The sequence below is a fragment of the Mesoplodon bidens genome (genome assembly GCF_964165515.1).
Source record: "Mesoplodon bidens genome assembly, chromosome: X".
NCBI classification, from domain to species: Eukaryota; Metazoa; Chordata; class Mammalia; order Artiodactyla; family Ziphiidae; genus Mesoplodon; species Mesoplodon bidens.
Window position 1 is genome coordinate 53,148,935 of NC_138163.1, and position 6,000 is coordinate 53,154,934.

Here is a 6,000-nt window from a genome sequence, read left to right on the forward strand (position 1 = left end):
ATAATAAATACATAACCGTGCTCGAAAGTATGAAATAAGAATTCCCATGTAATAAACGGAGAATGCTCTTCTTCAAGGAAGGAAAGAAGGAAGGGAAGGAGCGAGGGAGGGAGGGAGCGAGCGAGGGAGGGAGGGAGCGAGCGAGGGAGGGAGGGAATGAGAAAGCACAGAGGTAAGGCAGGGGCCACCAGTGGTAGGGTCAGGGAGGAAGGCTAAACCACTGATGAGCCCAGAGCCAGGTATGGGTTAAAGCCAAGCACCCAGGAGCCCAGGGCTGACTCGACAGTGAAGTCTTCTCTTCAGGAGACGGTCACAACCCAGGGTAAGCGTGGAAGGGACAGAGCAAACACAACACATGGAGTGATTGGCACTGAGGGAAAAGGAAAAAGAGAAAAGCCTGGAAAAGACCTAAAGAGAGTATTTCCCTAGAGAGATAAAGGAGTGGTAAAGTTTGAAATTATATCCATTGTGTAAGAAGAGAACACTGACCAGGAAGATGGCTGATTGAACACAAGGGTGGAGTTTCACTTCCTCCTGAAACTTCATTAAAACAACATAAAGGTAAACAAATCAATACAATGGTATATTACCCAGCAATAAAAAGGCAAGAACACGGGTGGATCTCAAGAAAAAAAAATTATGCTAAGTTAAAGAAGCCAGACACAAAGGAGTACAGGATGTATGATTCCATTTATATGAAATTCTAGAGCAGGAAAAACTAATATATGGAAATGGAAAGCAGATCAAAGTTTGCATGGGGCCAGAGGAAGAAGAGGAGATTAACTGGGAGCCTTTAGGGAGTGTGGTATGTGCTCTATATATTGATTAAGCTGGCGGTTAGCCCTAACCCCTGATTTTCACATGTAAGGAACTGGGCATCAGGAAATGTTGGGTGAGTCATGTAAAGTGTTGCAGCTTATTAATCAGCGAGGAGATACTCATATCTGCTTATCAATGATAAATTGTCCTTGTTATGCTGCGTAAGGAGCCAACAGGTATAGTGCTTCACCCTAAGCACCTGGGAAGACGCTGACCCTGACAGAAACAGCCTTTTATACAAGCAAAGCATAGATCTCAACAAATAACAGTTGTTCATTCCAATCACCCATTTATAAACATAGTTGACACTCTCAAGCGTTCCTTTGCCTTGACTTCTTAATGTTAATTATTACACATAAAAACATAAGCATTCATTAATATCTTCTTCTGAGGAACCATAAAAACTTTAACATTCATTAATATCTTCTGAGGAACCATACTGTAATATACAGTTTTATATCCTGCCTTTTTTTTTCACATTGTATCATGCGGTGTCAGGAATATTTTGTCTTGCTTTTTGTAATCTACCACTTAAACCCAAACTGTTTCCTGAGCAATGATGCTATTTCTTTTTTTGAGCAGCGTTTGGAAATGGGAACTTCAGCCCCCCCCCCCAATTAATCCTTCCACATGCCTGTTTCAGGCTCTGAACTTTTAATTTTGGTCCCCTTAAACAGTATGTCAGGTTGCTTCCCACTGGGGCTGCCCGGTTTTACTATTGCCACTTTATAAGATACATTAGTAGCTGACACTGCATCCTGCCCCCGTACAACCATCCATTTTCCTTTTCATAACAGCAAATGCTACTAATACATATTCATCCCTTACTGAACACCAGATACTGTATTAAGTACCCGACCTAGGAATAGCTAACTTATTTGTAGTGCTCATTAGGTCACAGGCACTTCTCCAGGGGCTTTCTATGTATTTCCATATACCAACTCAATTCTCACATGAGGTAGAAACTATTACTGTCTTCACTTTGGTGGGGGAGGGGGGGCGGTGGAACTGAGTCACCATAAGGTTAAAGTTACTTGCCTTGGACCATACAATTTAGCACCAGTATTCCAACTCTGATCGATCTGACCTCAAATCTTTTGCCCATAATCATTCATGTGTGACTCTGTGTTCAGACTGAAATGAGCACTGGGATGGGACTCACAAAGTCGGGTAGGCAGTGATGAGTGTGGGGTGTGGGACCAAGGTGCCCTGATCTCCAGCCTTCTGTCTGAGAGGCCTATCGCTGCATGCTGTTGCCCTGTACTGTCTCTCCTTTCACAGACTGTGTGGGAACTCTTTCTCTGGTGTTCCAACTGAAGGTGAAGTAACAGAGACAGACAAGCTACACATGGAAAGAAAGGAAGGTTTCCAGCGGGTGTGTGCATATGGCCAGGATGAATTCACTCCTTAGAGGCTTTTTCATTTGTGTTTCATTCTCTTCCCAGTGCTCACCCTCATTTTTCCGGCCCCTACATCCATCCCTTGGCCTTTACACTCTGTATGTCAGGTACTCACGTCCCTTCTTTTCCACTTGTGCTTGATTCCAATGACAATCATTTCTACCCCTCTTCTGACAATAGCAGCCACTCTGGTCCCATCGTCCTTCTGTGCCAAAGAGCCGGTAAAGCACAGCCGTGTAGCTGTAGGTATATATTTAGGCAGGAAATATTTTGTGTGATAAATTCAAAAAGGGAAATGTCTGGGTCAAAGTATAAGAATGACTTCTGAATGGTTTAAGCATACTGTAGGCAATTAGGCTGTCATACACTGTTAGCGGAAATGCATGTTGCTGTAACGATCATCACACGTCCTTAGAAAACTATGTCTTACATTGAAAAATATTGGTGTGGATCTTCTAGGAAGCTGGAGAGCAGGGACTCAAGTCCTGGACCTACCCTGAAGCCCAAGCTGTGCTCCACTGGGTTCTTTGGCCTCCACCACGGGGGTTGCTCTATAACCCTGGTCAACCCATGGGTATTGTTCCTTTTTTTTTTTTTTCTGGTACACAGAACTCTATCACAGTACTTGCGTAATTTAAAGAAATCAGTCAAAAACCAATATGGAAAAAATCATTAAAGATCATATTAAGACTAAGACCAAGGAGCAAATACTGGTCATATGTAATACAGTGGGATCCAGAAAATGTAGAGTAGGATCCAGTTTGGGGGGCAGTGCATTTACCAGCATTATTTGGAATATATGTATCTGTAACCCAGTTATAAAAGCTTATAATGCAAAATATTAACACACACCCATGCACACTCACACTTTTCTCTTCCTATGAGAAGTAAGCCATGCTTACTGTCTGTCACAAAGCTGAGCACCCACAGTCATGCCTGTGGGTCTGGAACTTTCTTCCCCCACCCACCAGACATCCTGGAAGAAGTTGTGTCAGCTGGATTCAAGGAAAGTTTCTCCTTGTTTCTGTGTCCCCACTGTTTGCAAAAGCCTCCCTTCCTGTGATGAGAAAAGCTGTAGTATTAGTGTTAGTCAACAGGGAGGGGCTTAGCTCTATTTCTAACTGTACATGAATGAAAAATATTAATTTTGCCAAAGCAAGAATCAACACATGCTAGTTTTACAAGCAGGTTATGAAACAGTTTTGCAGCCCAGCTTTACTTTTTTTTTTTGGTCTGAAATAAATAGATGTGGGTGGAAATGGTTGAGATCTGTGGATTCTCAAATGTGGCTTTGTTGATGATCCCAAGTCGCCATTACACACATTCATTTATCAGATGTTAATTAGTTGTTATTCTATGCCAGGCATTGCCAGTCCAAAGGGATTTCTAATCTGCAAACTCTGTGATCTAGAGAGATTTCTCCTCTACTTCAAGACAGATATCTCCACTTGGTCTGAGGTACCTGGACCCACCCAAGCAGGAGCGACTAGCACCTGGTCACAAAACATCATCCCAGGTCTGCTTACAGAAATCTGTCCCCAAGACCTGAAAGCTCACCATTAAAGGAGAACCAGTGCAGTAGCTGGAGGAACACTTAGGATGTGGAGGGAGACTGATAGGTGAGGACACAATCCCCCTTCTGCCACATACTTGGCTGAGAATCCTGGAAAGTTTATTGCATCTAACCCCTGTGAGCCTGAAAAGGGACTGTGGATACAATCGTCATGGGGTATTTGTGAAGAGGTCAAAGAAATCTAGTGAGTCTGCCCAACACTGAGCAAGTTGGTTGCTGTTGGGCAAGTGGTTGCTGCTGGGCAAGTGTTGGCTTACTTCTCACCTTGTTCTCTCACTACCATAGGGGGGATGCTTTTGCCATGTACTCAGTGGCATAGCCATAATGTAGGCAGAATTCCAAAACGACACAGGAAGTCGCCATATGAATACACATGATGTCATAAAGGATACTAATGACTATTTCTTCGTGGGAGGATCAGCTCATAAGCGGTGGAGCCTGAGGGGCAACCCAGGCAGCCTGAGCGGGAGGCACTAGTTGCTTTATGATACTCCTGTGATCACTTTGATTCTGGCAGCACGACTGTGAGACAGGAATCAGACTGAGTTGCAAAAGTTCAGTAAGTGAATGTATGCGTGTGCGTGTGAGTGTGTGTTTGGGCGTGCGTGTGTGTGTGATGACCCCTCTGTGGCTTTTGATCACATACCCACTCTCCTGGAAGAGTTCCAAAACAAGGCAATGCCTGAGATTCCAATGTCTGAATCACCTTGCTGAGGGAGGTCTCTAGCCCTGTTCAGGCACCTGATGCAGTTGGTCAGCCAGGGGACTGCGGTAGCTGTCAGCTAGCTCCCTTTTACCCTTTCCCCTCGGCAACGTTATTTCGGAAGGAATGTGGGTTCTTGCAAATGACTCTGACTCTTCCTATACACCGTATGTAGACCACATGCCCTTACTGCTCCCTTTAAAATGTGAACTTTTCCCTTTCATTGCTGGATTTCCCTGAAAACGAGTTGGTTGCCCGGCATTCTCCAAAGGTCAGCAAAAAGGTTCCTCTTTGTTGTTGTTATTGTTGATGAGGGTCATTATGAACTCCTGGCTTTTGAGCATGTTGGTGGGCTTCAAACCATTGTGATGTGGTGTTGAGCAGAGGACTGAAATGATGTGACTTGCGCTCTGCTGCTGGGCTGAAAACACACAGGTAAGGGAGCCAGGATGAAAGCAGAGGGGCCAGCTGGACAGCAGTCCAGTCCAGGAGGTAGATGTTGGTGTCTTGGCCAGGGTGGGGGTAATGGAGGTGGTGAGAAGTGGCTGGCTTCTGGACATACTTTGAGAGAGGGGCCGAGAGAATTTCCTGACCAGTTGGATGTGGAGTGTGGGAGAAAGAGAGCACACCATGCCCCCTCCGAGTTTTGGGGACTGAGCAAGTGACATTTGTGGGTCAAGTGCCCTATCTGTGTTTACTTTCACTTCCAGTGCCACACAAGGAAAGTCCCAAGGTTGTGAGTAGCAGGATTGCCCTGACAGCGGGCCACACGGGGAAAGCAACAGCTCCCCAGAGGAGTTCATCTGAGGCCTGGTCGTAATCACTCTATCGTGGAGTGCTCAGCAGTGGACGGATCTTTACTCATATGTGTGCCCTGAGACAACATGGAATAGTTAATGTACAAAAGGCACAGCACACAAACCTAGAGAACCTTAAGCATTACAACCCAAAGGAAGCTGGTTTCTAACAGTGTAATTACCATAATCCTCCCTCCCCACAAGCCACTAGTATGATTATCTGCTGGTTTACTGTTTCAGTGGAATGTGTTAAAAATAAAATAACCTTAGTGAATCCACCTATGGGAAAGGGAATTAACACGATCTCATTTCTGCAGGTGCCCAAAAACTTCCAAATCTTTTCCCATGGTAAATTAGATATGTTGGAGGGGAGAATTTGTGGGTGGAGGGGTGAACAGAATGGAAACATTGAATAAAATGTTGAAAATACAAAAGATTGCAAACTGATTACCAATACGCTATTCATACATTCATGGCTTCGGAAGCCGATCCAAACAATTGATTTGACAGTTTTTTGTATGTGTGTGTGTATTTGTATATTTCTCTTTGTCTCAAATTTCTTTACACCAATTATTCATATACTAACTCATGCAGCCTTCTACTCAGTTCACTTAGGGGCCAGATTTCCAGTCCCAGGGCTTGAAGATCCCAGCATGGGCATGAATACAGAAGGATCGCTGCCAGTGTGAAGTCTAGAAATCTTGCCTT